The following is a 26,448-nucleotide window of genomic DNA, read 5'->3' on the forward strand; positions in this document are numbered from 1 at the left end:
TCAGTCGTGTCTTCTAGTTTGCTGTACACCTTCCGTGACATTATAAACCGCCGGTTTCACTATTGACTGAACACATGCAGGGTCTTTCATTGGAGGTAGCAGATCTCCGTAAAACTGTTTCGCAGTTTCAGGTGACCGGTTCAGCTTGCGTTCATGGAGTTTGTTCTGAGCCTAAGATCTCGCTCCCGGATACGTTCTCCGGGGTAGTAAGAATTTTGTTCGTTTTAGAGAGGCTTGCAAACTCCATTTTCGCTTACTTCCCCATTCCTCTGGTGATGAGGAGCAGAGGGTGGGGATCATCATCTCGCTGCTCAGGGATAACGCTCAGTCCTGGGTCTTTTCGCTGCCGGTGGGGGCACGGCCCCTCTGTTCAGTGGATGAATTTTTTTTAGCCCTGGGTCAGATATATGATGATCCGGCATCTTTTATGCCAGGGTAAACAGTCCGCAGAAATATACTGTTCAGAATTTCGGAGATGGGCAGCTGATACTGGTTGGAATGATGCTGCACTCCGAAGTCAATTTTGCCATGGTCTTTCAGAGGGATTGAAAGATGCATTTGCCTTTCATGAGAGACCTACCTCCTTGGATTCTGCCATGTCTCGGGCTGTTCGTATTGACAGGCGTCTTAGAGAGAGAGGAGAGATCACTCCTTCCTGTCATACTCAGTCCAAGGACAGTGCGGCGGTCTCATTCAGTGCACAGGGGTCTCAGTCTCTCTCAATCCCCTCTGAGCAGGAGCCCATGCAGCTGGGTTTGCTTGCCTCTGACAATAGAGGATTCAGCTCTCATAGGAAGGTTTGTTTCTGTTGTGGAGGTATAAATCATTTGGCAAATGTTTGTCCCTCTAGGAGATTCAGGCAGTTTTTTGAGAGTAATAAAGAAACAAAAATAAAAAAATCCTCTAAAAACGTTCCATCTGTTACTATTGGCAAGGTTGATGCGGAAATTGAAGGTTTTCCGTTTGCTTGTAGTTCCCGTTTTGTCCTACCTGCCAGGGTGGCGCTAGAGAGCAAGAATATTTTTTGTGAGATTTTTGTAGATAGTGGAGCAGCTGTCAATCTTATTGATAATCAATTTGCTATAACTCATGGTTTCCAGGTATGCACTTTGGGAAAGGATATACCTGTTTTTGCTATTGATTCCGTTCCACTTTCTCAGAAATCGTTAAAGGGCATAGTTCACAATATCCGTTTGATTGTGAGTGATACTCATGTTGAGGATGTGTCATGTTTCGTCCTAAACGGGTTGCCTACTCCTCTAGTGTTGGGGCTACCCTGGCTCACTAAACATAACCCCACCATTGATTGGCAAGCGAGGCAAATAAATGGTTGGAGTGACTTTTGCAGAGAGAATTGTCTCACGACATCTGTTTCAGAGGTTTCTACTAAGACTGTACCATCTTTTCTCTCTGAATTTTCGGATTTCTTCTCTGAGAGTGGTGTTCAGGAATTGCCCCCTCACAGGGAGTACGATGGCCCTATTAATCTCACCCCAGGCGCCAAGCTGCCTAAATCTCGTTTATACAATCTCTCCCAACCTGAAAGGGTCGCTATGCGTGCTTATATCTCTGAGAGTCTGAGAAAGGGACACATACGACCCTCGAAGTCATCTGTTGCCGCTGGTTTTTTCTTTGTTAAGAAAAAAGATGGTTCTTTAAGACCATGTCTGGATTTCAGGGAGCTGAACAGTATCACAATTCGTGACCCTTATCCGCTTCCTCTGATCCCGGACCTGTTTAACCAGATTGTGGGGGCTAAAGTTTTTCCCAAATTGGATCTAAGAGGGGCATACAACCTTGTCAGGGTCAGAGAAGGAGACGAATGGAAAACGGCCTTCAATACCCCTGAGGGCCATTTTGAGAATTTGGTTATGCCTTTTGGTTTGATGAATGCTCCAGCCGTCTTTCAGCATTTTGTGAACAGCATTTTTTATCATTTAATGGGGAAATTTGTATTAGTGTATCTAGATGACATTTAGATTTTTTCTCCTGATTTCAAAACTCATAAGGAACATTTACGTCAGGTCTTGCTCATCCTGCGGGAGAATAAATTGTACACTAAACTGGAAAAATGTGTGTTTGTGGTTCCAGAAATTAAATTTCTGGGGTTTCTTCTCTCCGCTTCTGGTTTTCGCATGGACCCCGAGAAGGTCCGCTCTGTGCTTGAGTGGGAGCTTCCTGAGAATCAGAAGGCGCTGATGTGTTTTCTGGGTTTTGCCAATTATTACAGGAAGTTTATTTTGAATTATTCCTCTGTTGTTAAACCACTCACTCATATGACTAGAAAGGGGGTAGATTTTTCCTCCTGGTCGGTAGAGGCGCATAAGGCCTTTTCTAATATTAAGGAGAGTTTTGCTTCCGCTCCCATCTTGGTACAACCTGATATCTCTCTACCCTTCATAGTTGAGGTTGATGCTTCTGAGGTGGGTGTGGGTGCGGTCTTGTCTCAGGGTCCTTCTCCTGCCAAATGGCGACCGTGTGCCTTTTTCTCGAAGAAACTCTCCTCCGCAGAGAGAAATTACGATGTGGGAGATAGGGAGTTGTTGGCTAGAGGGAGCCAGACATCCTATTACCGTGTTTACTGACCATAAGAATCTGGCCTACTTGGAGTCAGCCAAGTGTCTGAACCCGAGACAGGCCAGATGGTCTTTGTTCTTTTCAAGGTTTAATTTTGTTGTCACCTTCCGCCCTGGGGTTAAGAATGTGAAGGTGGATGCCCTGTCACGTTGTTTTCCGGGAGGTGGGAATTTTGAAGACCCGGGTCCCATTTTGGCTGAAGGTGTGGTGGTTTCTGCTCTTTATCCTGAATTGGAGGCAGAGGTTCAGGTAGCCCAGTCAGAGGCTCCTGATCTTTGTCCTCCTGGGAGGTTGTTTGTGCCTCTCGCTTTAAGACACAAGATTTTTTAGGAGCACCACGATACAGTTCTTGCTGGGCACCCGGGGGCAAGAGCCACAGTGGATCTCATCGCTCGGAGATTCTGGTGGCCGGCGCTTCGTAAGTCGGTTGAGGGTTTTGTGGCAGCCTGTGAGACCTGCGCTCGTGCCAAAGTCCCTCATTCACGGCCATCAGGTCCTCTTCTTCCGTTACCCATTTCTTCCCGTCCTTGGACACATCTCTCCATGGACTTCATTACGGACCTGCCTCGTTCCTCGGGGAAGACTGTGATTCTGGTGGTGGTGGACCGTTTTAGCAAAATTGTACATTTCATTCCCTTTCCTGGCTTGCCCAATGCTAAGACGCTGGCGCAGGCATTTATTGATCACATTGTCAAATTGCATGGTATTCCTTCAGACATAGTCTCTGATAGGGGCACGCAGTTTGTTTCCAGATTCTGGAAGGCTTTCTGTTCTCGCTTGGGGGTTCGGTTGTCATTCTCTTCTGCTTTCCACCCGCAGTCGAATGGCCAGACAGAGCGCGTCAATCAGAATCTGGAGACATATCTGCGCTGTTTTGTGGCGGAGAATCAGGAGGATTGGAGTTCTTTTTTGTCCCTTGCTGAGTTTGCTTTAAATAACCGTCGTCAGGAGTCCTCTGATAAGTCACCATTTTTTGGTGCATATGGGTTTCATCCGCAGTTTGGGACATTCTCTGGAGAGGGGTCTTCTGGTTTACCTGATGAGGACAGATTCTCCTCGTCTTTGTCATCTATTTGGCAAAAGATTCAGGATAATCTAAAGAGCATGAGTGAGAGATATAAGCGTGTGGCGGATAAGAGACGCGTGCCTGGTCCGGACCTGAATGTTGGTGATCTGGTGTGGTTGTCTACTAAGAATATCAAATTGAAGGTTCCCTCCTGGAAGTTGGGTCCTAAGTTTATTGGGCCTTACAAAATCTTGTCCGTCATCAATCCTGTTGCCTACCGTCTTGATATTCCTCAGACTTGGAAGATCCATAATGTTTTTCATAAGTCCTTATTAAAACCTTATGTCCAACCCATTGTACCCTCGTCTTTGCCTCCTCCTCCGATTGTGGTTGATGGTAATCTTGAATTTCAGGTCTCTAGGATTGTGGATTCTCGTGTTGTCCGCGGTTCTCTCCAGTACCTCGTTCATTGGGAGGGTTATGGTCCTGAGGAGAGGATGTGGGTCCCAGTGACGGACATTAAGGCCACTCGTCTCATCAGGGCTTTCCATAGGTCCCATCCTGAGAAGGTGGGCTCTGAGTGTCCGGAGTCCACTCGTAGAAGGAGGGGTACTGTCACCACCAGACATCTGAGAAGCTCTGACAGACGTTCTTCAGAACCTCCCACTTGAGGTTTCTTTTGTTTTTATTTAGTTTCCTCATCTCGTTAGCCTCTCTCAGCTGTCATGTAGTTGCACTGATTGCTTCCCTTTAAATCCCTTCCCATACTGCATCACTTTGCGGTTTATACAACTTCCTGTAGTGTATGCATGCTGGATGCTACTACTGAGTCTTCTACAGATAAGTTTTGTTCATTCATTTGTATTTTCCTGTTTGCTGGATCTCAGGTGACCCTGACTCCCTCCGTATCAAGTGTAGGGAGCCGGTGGTCGTGTCCCCTCACTATTATAGGGTGTTCAAGGGTTTATACAGTCGAGGTACGAGGATATGCGATCTTCTACCATTGAGAATTTTGCATAGGCTGAGCAGTTAGGGAGAGAGCCAGGTCTCTTGCAGGGCTATCCCTTTGGTTCCTTAGTTTTGGATCCAGTCAGTCAGATCTTCCTTTTGTGTCTTCTAGTTTGCTGTACACCTTCCGTGACATTATCTCTCCCGATATCTCCTCTTATCTCCTGTTTATTGGATTTTCCATCGTCTCATTTTCTTTCCACTCAGGTTCCTACAATATAGGATCCGCTCAGTGGAGATCTTCTATATAAGATCCTTCTCCTGATTGACCCGACAAGAATGGACAGGGACAAGATGGCGGAGAGGATAATAAATCTCACCCTAGAGATCCTCTTCTGGCTTACTGGAGAGGTGAGAGATTCTGATGATGTCACATTACATCATCTTATGTATGTAACTAACAGATGGACATGACTGGAGAGGTGAGGGACTCTGGAGATGTATGGAGTGATAGTTATTACTGTGTCTCTCCATAACCAGGACTACACAGTAGTGAAGAAGTGCTCTAGTGAGCACTGTCAGGACCCTGTATTTGAAGGATGGGGAAGAACCCTGAGCCCAATCATGGGGCCTCCACCTCACCTCCTGATACATGAGGGAGTCAATAGAAAGAAGATCCTAGAACTCACCAACAAGATGATTGAGCTCCTGACTGGAGAGGTGACAATGCTGGGAATGCTGGGACATTATACAGGAATGCTATGAAGGGATCTGGGTGATGACTGTATCATTGTGTTGTCAGGTTCCTATAAGGTGTCAGGATGTCACCATCTATTTCTCCAGGGAGGAGTGGGAGTATTTAGAAGGACACAAAGATCAGTACAAGGACGTCATGATGGAGGATCACCGGCCCCTTACATCACCAGGTAATAGACATGACTAAATCCACACGTCCTCTCATTATCTGTATGTAAGGAATGAATTCAGTCACTGGATGTGTTTCCTACTGTTGGAAATTGGCCACAACAACACAAAACTTCTTGAAGCAACTTCTTCAGAAGATTCTTTTGTTTAAAGGGCTTCTGTCACCCCCCAAAAGTCATTTTTCATTTTTGGGCTAATTAAAATCCTTATAGTGCGATTATTCAATATATAATGCTCTTACCTTTTTCTGAGGCTTAGTTTCTTTAAAAAACACACTTTTATAATATGTTAATTACCTCGCTACCAGCAAGTAGGGAGGTTGCTTGCTGGTAGCCGCCGCATCCTCCTTTAAAAAAAACGCCCCTCCGCCTGTTGATTGACAGGGCCAGCGAGCGCTCTCCTCCTCCGGCTAGCCCTGTCTGCGTTCCAAATATCGCGCCTGCGCCGTACCGGTCTTCAGGCGGCGCAGGCGCACTGAGAGGAGGACGCTCGCTCGGCCGCTCCTTCCTCAGTGTGCCTGCGCCGATGACGTCACATCTACACCCGACGCAGGGGCACTGAGGAAGGAGCGGCCGAGCGAGCGTCCTCCTCTCAGTGCGCCTGCGCCGACTGAAGACTGGTACGGCGCAGGCGCCATATTTGAAACGCAGACAGGGCCAGCCGGAGGAGGAGAGCACTCGCTGGCCCTGTCAATCAACAGGAGGAGGAGGCGTTTTTTTTTTAAAGGAGGATGCGGCAGCTACCAGCAAGCAACCGCCCTACTTGCTGGTAGAGAGGTAATTAACATATTATAAAGGTGCAGTTTTTAAAGAAACTAAGCCACAGAAAAAGGTAAGAGCACTATATATTGAATAATCGCACTATAAGGATTTTAATTAGCCCAAAAATGAAAAATGACTTTTGGGGGTGACAGAAGCCCTTTAAGCCTCATTCACACATCAGTGTTTTGTCAGTGATTTCCATCAGTGATTGTGAGCCAAAACCAGGATTTGACCCTCCACAGACATAAGGTATAGGGGAAACTAGTTTCCTGTTCTGTGTTTAGAGTCTCACCTGGTTTTGGCTTAAAATCTCTGATGGAAATCTGAAGAGCAGCAAGACCTCATTGAAGTCAATGTAAAATGTAGGCAGATTATGGCATAGGAGGTAAATGCAAGTGAATTACAGCCGTGGTAAAAGGCAGCGCTCTGTTATAAGTCCTGGACACTGTTCTTTATACCTCAGAGAACAAAGGAATCATTAATATTTTAATTCCAGTTTTCCGCAGTGTGTCTCTGTACGTAGACTTCAATGTTTTACACACAGATTCCATTATTCCATCATTATCATACGTAACCATAGATCTACACAAGTTACACCGACAACAACTGCTAATTGGATAAAAGTTCCTTATCACGATCTCTTGTTGCATAAATAATTAGTTCCTGGGGCCTTCCATTAATCCTCTCCAATTCAAGTACCAATCTCCATTTTTCTTTCCAAAGAACCCCATGGTCCATAAAACCAAGATCGGCTCTTTCATTTATCACCGGTCCAACACCGAGGATCGATCCTGATCATAAACATGCAAATGGTTAGTTTTAATAGACAAATACATTTATCTTGGCCAAGGCTTCCACTTCTAGTGCAAATATTATCTACTTTCTAAAGTTCACCATTCCATCATAACATGTTTAATCAATTACTTAAAGGCCTCTATATTCTCAGCAAAAGTGGTTAGTACTAAAATTACTCAGTATTCACGTCAAAATGGTGATTAACTCTTTAGGTAAGCTCCTTTTTGAGGTGTAAACACAAGGGGGTCCTTTACTATTCTGAAATAATACTAAATTAGATGTATTTCAGGAGCAGATGTCGGTGCAATGGTGGGGGGGGGGGGGGGGCAGGTCTACAATTGTCGGCGTGGAGTGGGCGGGGAAGGGAATGGCCCGGCAAGCCTCTCTCATTTACCATTTTCTAAAACACAGGTCTTAATAAATGTGCTCCAAGATGTATACCTAAGACAACATGGCTGACCATCCGATCTAATCCTGATTCTGCAACACCTACAGTTAAGGAAGAGAGAACAACACCCGAGAGATGTCCCAGTCCTCTTCTTCCACAGGATAATTCAGAAGAACATCACTATGTCCCACAGGATGATCAGGTAGATGGATATAAGGGCATGATAATGGAGGATCACCGGCCACTCACATCACCAGGTAATAGACACGTCGTCTCATTATCTGTATGTAAGGAATGAATTCAGTCCCTGAATGTATTTCCTACAGTTAAGGAAGAGAGAAGAACACCCGAGAGATGTCCCAGTCCTCTTCTTCTACAGGATGGGTCAGAAGAACATCACAATGTCCCACAGGATAATCAGGTAGATGGAGATAAGGTTCATGAAATGTCCCCTATGTTCTGTAGAAGGCTGTGAAGATCTTGTCTTCAGTCTTGTTTTATCCACCAGTATTATATGATTTATCCTTTTATAATGAGAAAGATGGAGATAGCAGATGACCATAGACGTTACATGTTGTCTGGATCTTCTCACTATTTTCTGCCTGTATAAACTTTTAAGATGGCCTCCTCTGTCAACTGCTGCAGATCTTTTGTGGTTGCACAAGAGTGGCACAACATTTTTCTGAGAGGTCTTAGGCCGGGACCGTGCAATACTACAAATGGTCAACCAAAGTTGTGCCAGGATTGTCAGCTTGAACATAAACATCAGGAGATAAATGCATCATTATCTTCAAAGGTTTTGTAGTCTAGGGTGCAGTCTCCTGGTGTCTCCTTACTGTAAGAATGACAGTACCAAGATCATACCACGGATTCTACTCTAGCACATGTAGATGCAAGTCATCCTTCTTACTTGCATAGAGTATAATATAATATTCAGGGGTGTAGCTAAAGACTCATGTGCCATGGTGCAAGAGTTTTGCTTGGACCCCCCTTCCCTCAGTGCTTTGTGGCCAGGGGCAGGGAAGCACATAGCCTTCGTGCTGCCTGAGGCGAAAATTGAAACTGCATCCCCTGCCCCATGCCAAATTCTTGACCTTACCCTTTCCCTCCAGCCAGAGATGTAACTTGACCTGTATGAACTTTGTATAGTACCAGTGTCTTCTTATGTGGCACAAGGGTCTTTGGGCCCCCTCAGGCTCCTAGGCCCAGTAGCGACTGCACCCCTTACAGCAGGGGTGGGGAACCTTTTTGCTGCCGGGGGCCCTACAAAATTCTCAACTTAAAAATTTGACTGCTATATTTGGTCAAACATATAAGTGACTTAGTGTACTTTTAAACTTGCTTTGTGAGGATCCGGCAGGCAGTTCCGTCGCCGGAACTGCCTGCCGGATCCGGAAATACATGCCCAAACGGATACCATTTGTAGACGGATCCATCTCACAAATGCATTGCAATACCAGATCCGTTTTTCCGGAACACTTCTGTCATTAATGCATTTTAATGGAAAATAATGCCGGCTAGTGTTCTGGATTTTTGGCCAGAGAAAATACCACAGATGCTGCAGTATTTTCTCCGTCCAAAAACCGTACAGTGACTGAACTGAAGCCATCCTGATGCATACTAAACGGATATCTCTCCAATCAGAGAACTTTAAAGTTACCCCTTTAAAGTTCTCTAATTGGAGAGATATCCGTTCAGTATGCATCAGGATGGCTTCAGTTCAGTCACTGTACGGTTTTTGGACGGAGAAAATACTGCAGCATCTGTGGTATTTTCTCCGGTCAAAAATCCAGAACACTTGCCGGCATTATTTTCCATTGAAATGCATTAATGACAGAAGTGTTCCGGAAAATTGAGCTTCAATAAAAAAAAAATTGAGCTCTGTATTTTTGCAGCACAAAATGGCACCGGCGCTATATATTACAAATAGTACAGGGGCCATTTTGACCACATATTGCAGTCTAATGTTATATATTTAGTTCTTTGGCATTAATGGAAGCCAAGCTAAACCCAGAGGGGTCCAGAGAGGGGCTCACCCAGCTTTCCCTCTCCCTGCCAATGTCCCTGTCTTTTTCTTCACAAATGTCCCTTCCTTTGTCCCTTTCTCAGTCTCAGATCTGCCCCCACCTCCATCAGCCTCAAATCATCCTCCTATTAGACCCCCCAGCCTACATACGCTTTAGATCAGACCCTCATTAGACTCTCCCCAGCCTTAGATCAGACCCCCCAGCCTCAGGTCAGACGCCTAATAGACCCCCAGCCTCAGTCAGACCCCAATCAGACCTCAGATCAGATATTTAAAATAAATAAATATATTTGTCTCTCCAGCTCCGGACGGCGCTGCCACTTGGCAGATTCTCTTGCCCTCCCTGGTCTTCTTTCCGCATACTGTACTGTGACCTGACAGTGCACAGAGTCAGGTCATAGTGCGCATCTACATGCACTAAGTCCTGACACTGTACGTGTCAGGACACAGCGTGGGGCCGGAAGAAGACCAGGGAGGGTGAGTACAGCTAGCAATGCGCTGTTCTCACCTTCCTGTGCCTCATCTTTACAATATGTTCTGGCAGGGGGCCACGTGAAATGGTCCTGTGGGCCACATGAAATGGTCCTGTGGGCAGCATACAGCCCGCGGACCAGAGGTTCCCCACCCCTGCCTTACAGCTATGCCCCTAATAATATTGGAAGTTGATTATTGGAAAAGCTATATAGGATTATTTTCATCAGCACATATAATTCTAACTCGCCAACAATTTTCTAGCTGCTCAGATGCATCCATACATTTTGAACCTTTGATTATGGACACCTGGTCATGTGATCTCTAGTCTGACCTCCAGTCTGAGGCTTGCTGTCTCTCTCCTGTGTGGCTGACATCCTGTGAACTACAAGATTACAGCATCATTTATCAGATCCCTCTGGAGAGCTCCCTCCCCACCACCTACTCCTCCTTGTCTTCTGTATGTCCCTAAACATATCATGCTGCTGAAGATATCATCTCTACATTATCCATACACTAGAGTCTAAACCTTTGCTCTTCTAGTGTAATGGATAATGTAGAGATGATATCTTCAGCAGCATGATATGTTTAGGGACATACAGAAGACGAGGAGGAGTAGCTGGTGGGGAGGGAGCTTTGTTTTTGTATGGCAGACCAACTTTTGCAAAACTCTTACTGAATCCGATAGAATCAATTTGCTCATCTTTACTCTGAAGGTATTAATTTCAGGGACTCGTTGTCTAAACTTTAGACAATAAGTCCCTGAAATTAATATGTAATTGGTCTGCTATACAAAAACAAAGCTTATGCGATTCGTTAAACATGTTGAATCACTTGAAAACAGTGCCCAGTGCGTTTAATGTTAGTATTAGCAGGGAAAACCATGAAGAAGGTAGAGGACTGTGGATAGGATGACACTGGGAGGACGTGGGGAGGGGGCAGAGTCTGACAAAGAACGATTATAGACACAAGTCACTAACGTAGTGTGATAGGAACACTAAAGAGGGGGAATTCCTCTAGGGAAAGTATTAAGGGAGTGAGGGGATGCTCAAACTGTGCTTAAAGTGGTTGTCCCACCTCACTTGTTCAGCTTGTCTGGCAGCCTGTGTTCTGTCAGAAAACCTTACCTCGTCATTACCCCACTTGACTTCCGGGGGTGTACGCCTCTGCGCAAGTGCAGTACCACGGCAACGGTGCCTCCGCGCAAGTGCAGTAGCAGGGCATGGGTTAGGTAAAATTACAGTAAGCATTAGACGCGTGCATGGACACCGCGCGTGCACTCTCAGGGGTAAGGAGATCTGACGGTCTTTTGTCTTGTTAAATCTCCTTACCCTCAGAATCTGACTTACCCTCACTACACAGCACTCTTCAGATTCTGAGAGTGCACGCTCTGTGTAATTTTACCTTACCCATGCCCTGGTACTGCGCTTGCGCGGAGGTGCCGTGCCGTGGTACTACGCTTGCGCAGAGGTGCACAACCCCGGAAGTCATGTGGGGTAAGGTTTTCTGACAGAACACAGGCTGCCAGACAAGCTGAACAAGTGAGGTGGGACAACCACTTTAAGCACAGTTTGAGCATAACCTCACTCTCTTAATACTTTCCCTAGAGCAGTGTTTCCCAACCAGTGTGCCTCCAGCTGTTACAAAACTACAACTCCCAGCATGCCCGCACAGCCAAATGCTGTCCGGGCATGCTGGGAGTTGTAGTTTTGCAACAGCTGGAGGCACACTGGTTGGGAAACACTGCCCTAGAGGAATTCCCTCTCTTTAGTGTTCCTAAAGAGACAGAACACCTGCTCTGCGCTTCATTTTCTGATTTCATCACATCTGCTCTTCAGCCATGTATGCTCACTTCCGATGCTTGTCTGATTTGGAGAGCGGGGCGGGCTATCATTCAGACAGCCTGAGCCCACCCAGCCTTAGAGTCGGTAAACCAGGTTTATTTGGTCTCCTTGATAAGAAGATGTGGTGGCTCAGTTGGTAGAGTGCATGGGTTTATCTATTGGATTCTACAGTGCAGCCAGGTGTTGTTGTTTTTTTCAAATTTCAGCCCATTTGGATTTTTTTTTTCCAGCTCCCCACTACATTGTGTGCAATTTTAAATGGTGGAATTGGAACGCGCAATTTTTCTTCCAAAAACAAGCTCTCGTAAGGCTATATGAACAGAAAAATAAACCCTCAAAGGGTTAAACACATTGCATTATAGCAGAAACATGTACAGCAACAGCAACAACACCAATTTTATATCCATATTATTAAACACATAGTTCAAAGACATTTTACAACAAACGCTGCATTGTTATATTGTGTTAGTGGACATATTAGTACATAAGACTGTGTGTTTCAAAGACATTTTAGTACACCGTTTTCATTGATTTACCACTGATATTAAACGCATAGTTCTAAGACATTTCACTGCATTCTTCCCAAAGTAAATTGTCAATACCAGTGTGGAGTGTGTTTGTAGAAGTGGAGAGACAATTAATTGTGCCACTGTCTTTAAATTACAAAAAACACACTTGCCATTTTGCTTGTACTGTTAAATAATCTGTTTGTACCAAACCCCTGACTTTTCATTTATAGGCTTCATAATAAAATGTCTGAGAAATGGAAGAATGCAAAACGAAAGACCCATGCCTCGTCCTCCCAGAGTCAGAATGTATATAGTACCAGCAGTATCAGTTACTGCCAGGAGTAGTAGTAGTTGTCCACAGTTCTCCCTGGCTCCTAATATTATTGAGGATACAGAGGATGGAATTGTGGACTGGAAGGCTCAGCATTTAGACTACCATGAGGAGGATATTTGGGGAAGGAGGGGCACCCCACGCATAGCTGTGTTTGTGGTGGTAGGAGTAGTGGCACCTGTAGCTGCGCTGGTGGTGGTATGGGCAGTGGTAGCAGCAATAGAACTCAAGGCAAGTATAAAGCAGGTAATCTGGAGGAGGCTAGGAAGCCCATGATGACATATCACAGTTTTCATGGTGGGGAGGTTGAGGACTATTACAATGATTGTGTGTTGGACAAGATCTGGGAGCTAGATCAGGGTGCTGAGAAGAAGGTAACATCAGAGGAAGAGGATGGTGGCAATGGCAGCAATACAGAGTGAAGGCAACATATAGTTAGAACCTCCCAAAATCTGCCAGGGCCAGATCTGCTTCTAGTATTGTCAGCTTGGGAATTGGTGATGCTGATGATACTGTCGTCGCAGGCTCAAAATGTGCCAGACCTAAAACTAGCTCTGTGTGTAGTGTGCAAGTATCTCCTGTCTGTCAGTTTTTCTCCACGCTGCTGGAAAACAAAAGCAATGCCCTGTGCAAGATCTGCCAGATTACAATAAGCCATGGGAGTGACAGAGGTGTCTGCCAGCTACCACAACAAGAGATTCCTTCTTCTCCTCGGCTCCTTTGTAGTAGCCAGGCGGCATCCACGTGCAGTACTGTGTCCAAGTCCTCATCTGCCTTCTGCTTCCCCTGCTTAGACTATGCCTCCTCCTATTCTGTCCCACCATCAGCCATAGATAATGGAATGTATGGCCAAGAAACAACTCTGCTTGCACAAGTTGCTGGTGGTGCAGTCTCTGTGGTACCACTTTGTGGATTCTGTTGCCTTTAGGGGGCTAATGGCATGTGCTCAGCCTCACTAGAAGTTATCTAGCTGGCATTTTTTTTTTAAAAGCCATCCCTGCTTTGTACTCTCAAGTGGCGGTGATTGTAGGCCACTCCTTGCAATTCTAGCTGTGCAGCAAGGTGCACACAATGGACACCTGGAGCAACGGTTACGGACTGGAACAGTTCATGCCTTTCACAGCTCATTAGATCAATGTTTTTTGCAGCGAGGCAGCACTGTAGCAAGAAGGCCAGGTCCTATTGACACCTCCACGTTTGTTCCGACACCAGGCATTTATCGGCCTCCTCCATGGATATCCTCCTGTCCCAAACAGAAGCAGGGCAGAACATCGCTCCCACTCCCCCTTCTTCCTATCATGTGAATCGTTGCCATGCCGTTTTAGAGCTGATCTCCCTGGGTGATGCATGTGTCTTTACAGAGGAAGATGTTCTAAGTTTGCTGTCTAAAGTGAAGACAAATAAGTCACAGGGGCCTGATGAGATACACCCAAAATTATTAAAAGAGCTTAGTGGTGAGCTGGCAACACCGTTAACAGATTTATTTAACCAATCATTAGTAACAGGAGTCGTCCCGGAAGATTGGAAATTGGCAAATGTCGTGCCCATTCACAAGAAAGGTAGTAGGGAGGAATCGAGCAACTATAGACCAGTGAGTCTGACATCAATAGTAGGCAAATTAATGGAAACCCTATTAAAGGATAGGATTGTGGAACATCTAAAATCCCATGGATTGCAAGATGAAAAACAACATGGGTTTACTTCAGGGAGATCATGTCAAACAAATCTTATAGATTTTTTTGACTGGGTGACTAAAATAATAGACGGTGGAGGTGCAGTAGACATCGCATATCTAGATTTTAGTAAGGCTTTTGACACTGTCCCACATAGAAGACTTATCAATAAACTGCAGTCATTGAGCATGAACTCTCATATTGTTGAGTGGATTAGGCAGTGGCTGAGTGACAGACAACAGAGGGTTGTAGTCAATGGAGAACATTCAAAACAAGGTCATGTTACCAGTGGGGTTCCACAGGGATCTGTACTGGGACCAATTTTGTTTAATATCTTCATAAGTGATATTGCAAAAGGCCTCGATGGTAAGGTTTGTCTTTTTGCTGATGACACAAAGATATGTAACAGGGTTGATGTTCCTGGAGGGAAACGCCAAATGGAAAAGGATTTAGGAAAACTAGAAGAATGGTCAGAACTCTGGCAACTGAAATTTAATGTGGATAAGTGCAAGATAATGCACCTGGGGCGTAAAAACTCAAGGGCAGAATATAGAATATTTGACACAGTCCTGACCTCAGTATCTGAGGAAAGGGATTTAGGAGTAATTATTTCAGAAGACTTAAAGGTGGGAAGACAATGTAATAGGGCAGCACGAAATGCCAGCAGAATGCTTGGATGTATAGGGAGAGGTATAAGCAGTAGAAAGAGTGAAGTGCTTATGCCGCTGTACAGAACACTGGTGAGACCTCACTTGGAGTATTGTGCGCAGTACTGGAGGCCATATCTCCAGAAGGATATAGATACTCTAGAGAGAGTTCAGAGAAGAGCTACTAAACTAATACATGGATTGCAGGATAAAACTTACCAGGAAAGGTTAAAGGACCTTAATATGTATAGCTTGGAAGAAAGAAGAGACAGAGGGGATATGATAGAGACTTTTAAATACATAAAGGGAATCAACAAGGTAAAAAAGAGGAGAGAATATTTAAAAGAAGAAAAACTGCTACAAGAGGCCATAGTTTTAAATTAGAGGGGCAAAGGTTTAAAAGTAATATCAGGAAGAATTACTTTACTGAGAGAGTAGTGGATGGATGGAATAGCCTTCCTGCAGAAGTGGTAGCTGCAAATACAGTGAAGGAGTTTAAGCATGCATGGGATAGGCATAAGGCCATCCTTCATATAAGATAGGGCCAGGGACTATTCATAGGATTCAGATATATTGGGCAGACTAGATGGGCCAAATGGTTCTTATCTGCCAACACATTCTATGTTTCTATGTGATAGAAGCCACATAGCCAAATACTTTCTGAAGTGCATCAAGCGGCAAACAGCCGCGCTGGCTGTCTCCTCACCTAACTCCAACTGGGCAAGGTGGTCAGAGACAATTGCAGGAACATTGTGGCTGCTTTGTGTTTGGGAGACATAACACATGCTCCCTGAATGATGCATGTGATGAATCTAGTCGTGCAGCGTTTGTTAAAAAAAAAAAAGTACTGTGGCTTTTAGAAACTACTATTAATAATAGTAATAATGATCATATAATATAATGGTAATCAGTTCTCACGTCTCCTGTCGGTTTACTATAATCAGTGATAAGCAGGGTGTTCTAGTGGTGATAGATAATCAGTTCTCACCTCTCCTGTGTTCTCTCCTGTCCTTTATACTAGGTACAGTATCTTCATGCCTGCAGTCATCCCAAAACTGGTAGACAGAACAGGAAGACAGCATTAAAGGGTTTGTTCAGGAATAAGTAACATTTCACATGTGCCCGCAGCCTCTACTATGGAAAGATTCATACGTACCTGCTACCCTTAGCTCTGGTTATGTGTGCCAGCTCCTGTGTGTCCATCTTCCAGTAAATGTTGTTTGCTCCCTCGCCGGCACAGGCATGGTCACCTGCTTTACTGCAGCCAATGACTGGCTTTAGAGGTGATGTGTTTCTTGTGGACATGTTACCCCTGAATCCAGTCATTGGCTGCAGCAGAGCAGATGATTATGCCCATTCCTAGGAGGTAAATAAGATTGAAAGAACTTTGGCTTACCGGCTTCACAGTCCTGGGGCGGCCAGCAAGGGCAACAGGTGCACAAACCATGTAATGTTATATACACACAATGTAATGTTAGGGATGGAATATAAGGGCTACTCTCCCTGCATTGTAAACTGGTTGGAATAATGAAGCAATCAGATTGGATTTATATAGGAGACCTGCAGATATTTGGGTCAGATAACTCCTGCTGTCCGGTCATTTTTGGTTGTCTTTTCAGGTCCTATAAAACCTTCCACACGACTTCTCCAACCGTCTGATGACTTCTACAATATTTCTTTCACAGCTTGTGAATCCGGGTGAAGATCTGAACATTATATATATTACAGAGACATATGTGAGGGGAGATGCGCAGAGTACAGAGGACATTCCTACAGATAACCGCCCAGGTGAGTAGTGACCACTAAGTAAAGCAGAGAGGTCTCTAAGATTCTGCTTATACAAATAAATAAATAAATAAATAAATAGATATATTGTGCAATGTGGGAATAATGATATTATAATTATTATTATTATTATTATTATTATTGATGAGTATATATGAAAGTATAAAGAAACAAAAATAAATATCACATACGGAGAGACTTGTACACAATAACAATTACTAATAATTACTACTAATAATAAAGTTACTCCCAAGACCATTTGGTAACTAAACCACAAATTCCTATCCCTCTACAGTACAGTGTAGTTACTATACAGAGGTCTTCTCGTGTCTCTCCAGTCCCTGTCTTTGCTCTGGCCCCTCCAGGTTTCCTCTTCTGTAGCACTTTTCTCTTCTCCTTTTCTCTTCTGCTTCTTCCTTCCTTCCTTCCTCGTTAACAGCCAGTCCTAGCATTGTCTAGAATATGGCTTGGACACATCTTTTTGGTTGTTCCTTATGGTTTTCTAGCAATTTTCAGGTAACTCTTGAAGACTGATAGAAGCAGCTGGAATGTTGGGATTTTCCAGCATTTTCCTGCCCCACTAGCCATGTACCACCTACTGGACAATTGTCGGCCATTCTTTAGATAATTGACAACTACAGAATCTTTGATATGCTAATGGACCGTTGTCCACATGAGAGCTGCGGCCCGGCTCTAACAGCCCGGACTGGCAGGAGTACTGATCCGGGCTGTTTAATACTTTACATGCTGTGGGCAATGGCACCGGCCGCATGTAAAGTGCTGACAGAGGTAGCGGACTCCCTCTGTCTCCCATTGGCACCCCGTAAATGCAATCATGGGGTGCCGATGTGTGTGAAGGCGGGCTGGGGTCTCATTTAGGCCCCAGACCAGCCTTGAGTAATTTCCAGCAGGCTGTTCCTCTCCGGCGCAGCCTGCTGGTCAATGTCAGAATTGCACTGACATTAAAATGCAATGCACTATAGAGATAATGTATTGCATTTTAAAATAAATCAAAAAGTTGTCTGTTATAGTCCCCTTGTGGGACTATTAAGTGGGGGGGAGTACAAAAAAAACAAATTTTTTCAATAAAAAAATCCCATAAAAAAATCTTTTTTTTTTTTCATTAAAAATGCGCTTTTCAATGAAAAAAATTGCAAAAAAAAATCTCCCCCATATGTTTGGTATTGCCACATCCGTAACGCCTGGGACTAGATACATATCACATAAATTATCCCCTATGGTGAACACCGTAAGAAAATGACAGAATTGCTAATTTATTCTTAGTTGCCACTAAAAAAATTTGATAACAAAGCATTCAAAAAGGGCCATTTACTCCAGAATAAGACCAATATAAAATACATGTCGTAGCGGAAAAATCAAGCCCTCACACAACTCCATAGAAAGAAACATAAAAAAGTTATAGCTCTTGGAACGCGACGATGAAAAAAGGAAGAAATACGCTTGGTCAGTAAGGCCCAAAACAGGCTGGTCACTAAGGGGTTAATGATTGTCCGAGGAATGTTCTGCCATGCTGAATTCATTTGGGCAAGCAAATCATCAAGATCTGCTGTTTGTATCTAAAGGTGCATTTACACTAACAGATTATCTGACAGATTTTATGAGCAATCATTGGTCAGATGGCCGTTGGTATCTGGTGGGACCTTCCATCGCCCTTTTGTATCAGTATAAATGGTGTCAGTGTGCAGTATAATACATCTTTTACATTAAATACCAAGTAATACTGGATCACCTATTATTTAACATTCCCTAATTGACTCTTCTGATTGATTGATCAGAATTACACCTGAAATTTATTTCAAGAAATAGTTCATCTGTAATGATAGAATTTTCATTATCATTGGATGGTGTTTATATATGAATCGCAGGCACTTAATATTAATCCACGAAAAAAAGGAAGATTTTATGGAGCGTGCCATCCAGTTTGTTTAGTTGAGAGTGACAGGACTGTGCTTCCTACTGTCCATTCTACTCTCCTCCCTCCGAGTCCAGCTGCTGTATCTGTCATCCATTATAACCCAGGTCTCATTCCCTGGCCTGCACTCTCCCCAGCAGCAGGTGTGATACAGTGATGTCATTGTACCTGCTGGGCTGAGAGGGAGAGCGCACAGACCTGAGATAATCCCCCGGCCTGTGCGCTTTACTCAGCTCAGCAGGAGAGATGACGTCATCACATCACGTCTGCTGCTGGGAAGAGCATGATGTGCTCAGTATTAAGGAGCTTCACTACTGTAAGGGGCACTAAGGGACAGCACTACTGTAGAAGGGGACACAAAGGGGGGCAAAACTATTGTGTGGGGCCACTAAGGGGGGCATAACTACTGTGTGGGGCCACTAAGGGGGCATAACTACTGTTCAGAGACATATCCTTAGGGCACTAAATGGGAATTCTACAGTGAAAGGGGCTCTTAGGGGAGATAACTATGGTGTGGGGAACTAAGGGGGCATTCAGCGCCTCTTGTCCAGCGCTAGGAAATGTTTTATTAATATGTATTTAAAATGACTGATTGGGTGGAGGTTGCAGGGAAGTTGCTGAAGGTGGGTGCCAACCTGGCCTAGTTATGCCCCTCGGTCTATTAGATCGTAATCTTTTTGGCCACCACTGTTTTATTCAGTTAATTCTTGTATTTTGTGCCATACCTTTCTGTGAATATTTAATACTGAAATGTAATAAAATTTCAATAGAATATTTTGGTAAATTATTCATCAATAATAAAATGTCTTTTGTTCTTGGCAGATGACTGTACCAGGAACTTAGAGAAACATCTGGTATCTTCAGATTTTGAAGTAGATGATTGTGGTATCATACAAGATATATATGAAGAGCATGCCAATATCCAAGATATATCTTTATCCAATCACAGCAAAAATTTATTATTTGATCATTTTAAACAGGTCCGATCTTCTGATTCATCACAAACTGTAACAAAGAATAAAAGTCACAGAAAAGGTGTTAAACATCAAACAGCTCACGTAAGAGAGAAGAAATTTTCATGTTCAGAATGCGGAAAATGTTTTAGATTTAAATCTAAGATTGTTATACATCAGAGAAGTCACACAGGAGAGAAGCCATTTTCATGTTTAGAATGTGGGAAATGTTTTAACAGGAAATCAAATCTTGTTACACATCAGAGAAGTCACACAGGAGAGAGACCATTTTCATGTTCAGAATGTGGGAAATGTTTTAAGCATAAATCAGGTCTTGTTACACATCAGAGAATTCACACAGGGGAGAAGCCATTTTCATGTTCAGAATGTGGTGAATGTTTTAAGCAGGAATCACATCTTGTTGTACACCAGCGATTTCACACAGGAGAGAAGCCATTTTCATGCTTCGAATGTGGGAAATGTTTTTATCAGAAATGGGCTCTTGGTGTACATCAGAGAATTCACACAGGAGAGAAGCCTTTTTCATGTTTAGAATGTGGGAAATGTTTTAAGCAGAAATCAGAACTTGTTGTACATCTGAGAAATCACACAGGAGAGAAGCCATTTTCATGTTCAGAATGTGGGAAATGTTTTTATCAGAAATGGGCTCTTGTTGTACATCAGAGAAATCACACAGGAGAGAAACCATTTTCATGTTCAGAATGTGGGAAATGTTTTAACCAGAAATCAGTTCTTGTTACACATAAAAAAACTCACAGAGAGAAGCCATCTCCATGCTTAGCCGTTTAGTGACCACCCTTATGTGTTTTCATGGTAGTCAGTGTCGCTAACTGGCTTTATTCCATCAGACACTCATTTTTACAGGGAGATAAAACAGAACCTTGCTTTGAGTTACCAGAGGTAGCCGAGGTCTTGGAGTGATGATTGGGACCTCTGTGAGAGCTCCCCAAACGCGTATTGCCTCCTGTATTGAATGAATACCGGTCATCAAAGGACAGATCCAGTTAAAAGTGCAGGTTTATACTGTGTATATGTATATATATATATATATATCACCTCTAAACAAAAATGTTTGGTGAGAGGAAATCTAAAAAGATAACTATCTACCTATTCCAGCCCTGGTCTGTTCTACCTTTTATAAGTATTTGTAACATTAAAAACATCAAATATGAGCTGGTCAAGAAACCGTCAGCTCTTACTGGGTTTCATCAGTGATGTGCAAGTTCTCCCAATAAGTGGTGTATATTCTGTACTGAGTGTGCCTTATTATATTTAGGTTAAGAATTAACTTTTATTTCTATCATTTAAAATAAAATGAGACAATGGAGTAAAGTGAACTCCTGCGCTATTTTAGGGATGGAGGATAGGGTCTAAGTAGATAGAACTGGGCCTAGTAACGTTCCTGTGTAGAGGGCGTATTAGATGTAAAGGGAAGGAGCCTACTCAGGCTGCTAACTTTCCCTATGTGCTTACCCTACTTGACCTAGTCTAGTCAGTGTGAACGCCTCAATGGCTGTAGTCGGGGCACTCGTCTTTAAAAAGACGACCCCCAGCCTCAGGAACCTCGGGCCTGTACTGTAGATCCCTATGCTCTTACCTCCCTATTATAGATGTCCTGTGTCTACACCTAAAGGGTTAACAAAGTTTGTAAACTCGGTTTTAACCACCTCCGGACCGCTGTACGCACAGACGCGTCCTGGAGGTGGTTGATTGATTCCGAGTGGACGCGCCGGCGCGTCCTCTCGCGATGGCCGAGATTTCCTGTGAACGCGCGCACAGGAACGGAAGGTAAGAAAGTGGATCTCCAGCCTGCCAGCGGCGATCGTTCGCTGGCAGGCTGGAGATGTGATTTTTTTAACCCCTAACAGGTATATTAGACGCTGTTTTGATAACAGCGTCTAATATACCTGCTACCTGGTCCTCTGGTGGTCCCCTTTGTTTGGATCGACCACCAGAGGACACAGGTAGCTCAGTAATATGTTGCACCAAGCACCACACTACACTACACCCCCCCCCCCCGTCACTTATTAACCCCTTATTCACCCTTGATCACCCCTGATCACCCTATATAGACTCCCTGATCACCCCCCTGTCATTGATTACCCCCCTGTCATTGATCACACCCCTGTAAAGCTCCATTCAGACGTCCGCATGATTTTTACGGATCCACTGATAGATGGATCGGATCCGCAAAACGCACACGGACGTCTGAATGGAGCCTTACAGGGGCATGATCAATGACTGTGGTGATCACCCCATATAGACTCCCTGATCACCCCCCTGTCATTGATCACCCCCCTGTAAAGCTCCATTCAGACGTCCGCATGATTTTTACGGATCCACCGATAGATGGATCGGATCCGCAAAACGCACACGGACGTCTGAATGGAGCCTTACAGGGGCATGATCAATGACTGTGGTGATCACCCCATATAGACTCCCTGATTACCCCCCTGTCATTGATTACCCCCCTGTCATTGATCACCCCCCTGTAAAGCTCCATTCAGACGTCCGCATGATTTTTACGGATCCACTGATAGATGGATCGGATCCGCAAAACGCACACGGACGTCTGAATGGAGCCTTACAGGGGCATGATCAATGACTGTGGTGATCACCCCATATAGACTCCCTGATCACCCCCCTGTCATTGATTACCCCCCTGTCATTGATCACACCCCTGTAAAGCTCCATTCAGACGTCCGCATGATTTTTACGGATCCACTGATAGATGGATCGGATCCGCAAAACGCACACGGACGTCTGGATGGAGCCTTACAGGGGCATGATCAATGACTGTGGTGATCACCCCATATAGAATCCCTGATCACCCCCCTGTCATTGATTACCCCCCTGTCATTGATCACCCCCCTGTAAAGCTCCATTCAGACGTCCGCATGATTTTTACGGATCCACTGATAGATGGATCGGATCCGCAAAACGCACACGGACGTCTGAATGGAGCCTTACAGGGGCATGATCAATGACTGTGGTGATCACCCCATATAGACTCCCTGATCACCCCCCTGTCATTGATTACCCCCCTGTCATTGATCACACCCCTGTAAAGCTCCATTCAGACGTCCGCATGATTTTTACGGATCCACTGATAGATGGATCGGATCCGCAAAACGCACACGGACGTCTGGATGGAGCCTTACAGGGGCATGATCAATGACTGTGGTGATCACCCCATATAGAATCCCTGATCACCCCCCTGTCATTGATTACCCCCCTGTCATTGATCACCCCCTTGTAAAGCTCCATTCAGATGTCCGCATGATTTTTACGGATCCACTGATAGATGGATCGGATCCGCAAAACGCACTCGGACGTCTGAATGGAGCCTTACAGGGGCGTGATCAATGACTGGTGATCACCCCATATAGACTCTCTGATCACCCCCCTGTCATTGATCACCCCCCTGTCATTGATCACACCCCTGTCATTGATCACCCCCCCCTGTCATTGATCACCCCTCTGTAAGGCTCCATTCAGACATTTTTTTGGCCCAAGTTAGCAGAAATTTTTTTTTTTTCTTACAAAGTCTCATATTCCACTAACTTGCGTCAAAAAATTAAATCTCACATGAACTCACCGTACCCCTCACGGAATCCAAATGCGTAAAATTTTTTAGACATTTATATTCCAGACTTCTTCTCACGCTTTAGGGCCCCTAGAATGCCAGGGCAGTATAAATACCCCACATGTGAACCCATTTCGGAAAGAAGACACCCCCAGGTATTCCGTGAGGGGCATATTGAGTCCATGAAAGATTGAAATTTTTGTCCCAAGTTAGCGGAAAGGGAGACTTTGTGAGAAAAAAATAAATAAAATCAATTTCCGCTAACTTGTGCCAAAAAAAAAAAAATTCTATGAACTCGCCATGCCCCTCATTGAATACCTTGGGGTGTCTTCTTTCCAAAATGGGGTCACATGTGGGGTATTTATACTGCCCTGGCATTCTAGGGGCCCTAAAGCGTGAAAAGAAGTCTGGGATCCAAATGTCTAAAAATGCCCTCATAAAAGGAATGTGGGCCCCTTTGCGCATTTAGGCTGCAAAAAAGTGTCACACATCTGGTATCGCCGTACTCAGGAGAAGGTGGGGAATGTGTTTTGGGGTGTCATTTTACATATACCCATGCTGGGTGAGAGAAATATCTTGGCAAAAGACAACTTTTCCCATTTTTTTATACAGAGTTGGCATTTGACCAAGATATTTATCTCACCCAGCATGGGTATATGTAAAATGACACCCCAAAACACATTCCCCAACTTCTCCCGAGTATGGAGATACCACATGTGTGGCACTTTTTTGCAGCCTAGGTGGGCAAAGGGGCCCACATTCCAAAGAGCACCTTTCGGATTTCACAGGTCATTTACCTACTTACCACACATTAGGGCCCCTGGAAAATGCCAGGGCAGTATAACTACCCCACAAGTGACCCCATTTTGGAAAGAAGACACCCCAAGGTATTCCGTGAGGGGCATGGCGAGTTCCTAGAATTTTTTATTTTTTGTCACAAGTTAGTGGAAAATGATGATTTTTTTTTTATTTATTTTTTTCTTACAAAGTCTCATATTCCACTAACTTGTGACAAAAAATAAAAACTTCCATGAACTCACTATGCCCATCAGCGAATACCTTGGGGTGACTTCTTTCCAAAATGGGGTCACTTGTGGGGTAGTTATACTGCCCTGGCATTCTAGGGGCCCAAATGTGTGGTAAGGAGTTTGAAATCAAATTCTGTAAAAAATGACCAGTGAAATCCGAAAGGTGCTCTTTGGAATATGGGCCCCTTTGCCCACCTAGGCTGCAAAAAAGTGTCACACATCTGGTATCTCCGTACTCAGGAGAAGTTGGGGAATGTGTTTTGGGGTGTCATTTTACATATACCCATGCTGGGTGAGAGAAATATCTTGGCAAAAGACAACTTTTCCAATTTTTTTATACAAAGTTGGCATTTGACCAAGATATTTATCTCACCCAGCATGGGTATATGTAAAAAGACACCACAAAACACATTCCTCAACTTCTCCTGAATACAGAGATACCAGATGTGTGACACTTTTTTGCAGCCTAGGTGGGCAAAGGGGCCCATATTCCAAAGAGCACCTTTCGGATTTCACTGGTCATTTTTTACAGAATTTGATTTCAAACTCCTTACCACACATTTGGGCCCCTAGAATGCCAGGGCAGTATAACTACCCCACAAGTGACCCCATTTTGGAAAGAAGAGACCCCAAGGTATTTCGTGATGGGCATAGTGAGTTCATAGAACTTTTTATTTTTTGTCACAAGTTAGTGGAATATGAGACTTTGTAAGAAAAAAAAATAAAAATAAAAAATCATCATTTTCCGCTAACTTGTGACAAAAAATAAAAAGTTCTATGAACTCACTATGCCCATCAGCGAATACCTTAGGGTGTGTACTTTCCGAAATGGGGTCATTTGTGGGAGGTTTGTACTGTCTGGGCATTGTAGAACCTCAGGAAACATGACAGGTGCTCAGAAAGTCAGAGCTGCTTCAAAAAGCGGAAATTCACATTTTTGTACCATAGTTTGTAAACGCTATAACTTTTACCCAAACCATTTTTTTTTTACCCAAACATTTTTTTTTTATCAAAGACATGTAGAACAATAAATTTAGAGCAAAATTTATATATGGATCTCGTTTTTTTTTGCAAAATTTTACAACTGAAAGTGAAAAATTGTCATTTTTTTGCAAAAAAATTGTTAAATTTCGATTAATAACAAAAAAAGTAAAAATGTCAGCAGCAATGAAATACCACCAAATGAAAGCTCTATTAGTGAGAAGAAAAGGAGGTAAAATTCATTTGGGTGGTAAGTTGCATGACGGAGCAATAAACGGTGAAAGTAGTGTAGGTCAGAAGTGTAAAAAGTGGCCTGGTCTTTCAGGGTGTTTAAGCTCTGGGGGCTGAGGTGGTTAAGTAACTTAAGGGGTGTAGTTTCTACAATGGGGTCATTTATGGGGGTATCCACTATGTAGGCCCCACAAAGTGACTTCAGACCTGAACTGGTCCTTAAAAACTGGGTTTTGGCAATTTTCTTAAAAACTTTAAGAATTGCTTCTAAACTTCTAAGCCTTCTAACGTCCCCAAAAAAAATAAAATGGTGAATGATAGGTGAAATATATTGACTCAAATTTATGACTAGCATGATGTACAATGTGTCACAAGAAAACAATCTCTGAATGACTTGGATAAGTAAAAGCGTTGCAAAGTTATTACCACATAAGGTGAGATATGTCAGATTTGCAAAATTAGGCCTGGTCAGGAAGGGGGCAAATGGCCCAGATGTGAAGTGGATAACCTCTTGTTATATACAGTATATGCTGTGACCTGTGAACAGTAAGGCTTTCTAGTGCAATGTGTTTCTTTTTACTATTATAATACTTTAATTTAAATGTCAGTTCTTGTTCCTCTGTCCATGGCATCTAGGATTGCTCCAAACAACATTTCATTGTATTTTGCATTGTATTCATTGTATTGTACAGTGACAATAAAGGCATCTTATCTTATAAAATATTTTTATTGGATAGATAGAATTTTTGATCATTTTGTTTCCTATGTTTATTCTCATTCCTATTATTGTATGGTGATACGGATATGATATGTTTTACCTGGAGGATCTCTAATATTCAGGCTGTTCCATGAGCTCCATGGGCGCAGTTACAGTTTTATCTGGGTTTATAATCGGATGTCTGACACCTGACAATACTTGTAGAAGTAATGGAGAGAGTGGGGGTAGTGATCCTTTACTGTTTCTATGGATGGTTTTGAACGCTGCCCCTTAAAGGTGTATTCCCATCACCCACTTTAGCATTATCTTCAA

General features: G+C 43.7%; 2 protein-coding genes, 1 long non-coding RNA gene and 1 pseudogene across 3 annotated transcripts in view; 3 read left to right on the forward strand and 1 right to left on the reverse strand.

Annotated features, from left to right (window-relative positions):
- Positions 1–20,570, forward strand: part of LOC121003519 — an 869,303-nt pseudogene extending 848,733 nt beyond the window's left edge.
- LOC121003546 (zinc finger protein 22-like) overlaps positions 1–26,448 on the reverse strand; it is a 717,821-nt gene that overhangs the window by 504,365 nt on the left and 187,008 nt on the right. The gene's annotated exons all lie outside the window — the stretch shown is intronic.
- LOC121003571 lies at positions 4,890–5,388 on the forward strand. Its single transcript, XR_005779512.1, has 3 exons — positions 4,890–4,942; positions 5,072–5,251; positions 5,334–5,388. It is a non-coding gene; the product is annotated as an uncharacterized LOC121003571 (long non-coding RNA).
- The window catches only part of LOC121003529 (zinc finger protein 268-like), a 948,872-nt gene continuing 927,846 nt past the window's right edge, over positions 5,423–26,448 (forward strand). The window contains exons 1-2 of the mRNA XM_040435426.1: positions 5,423–5,457; positions 7,507–7,656. The gene's annotated coding sequence lies outside the window, so the exon portion shown is untranslated. The remainder of the gene's footprint in view (positions 5,458–7,506; positions 7,657–26,448) is intronic.

The sequence above is a fragment of the Bufo bufo genome, chromosome 6 (assembly GCF_905171765.1).
Source record: "Bufo bufo chromosome 6, aBufBuf1.1, whole genome shotgun sequence".
In the NCBI taxonomy this organism is placed as follows: Eukaryota; Metazoa; Chordata; class Amphibia; order Anura; family Bufonidae; genus Bufo; species Bufo bufo.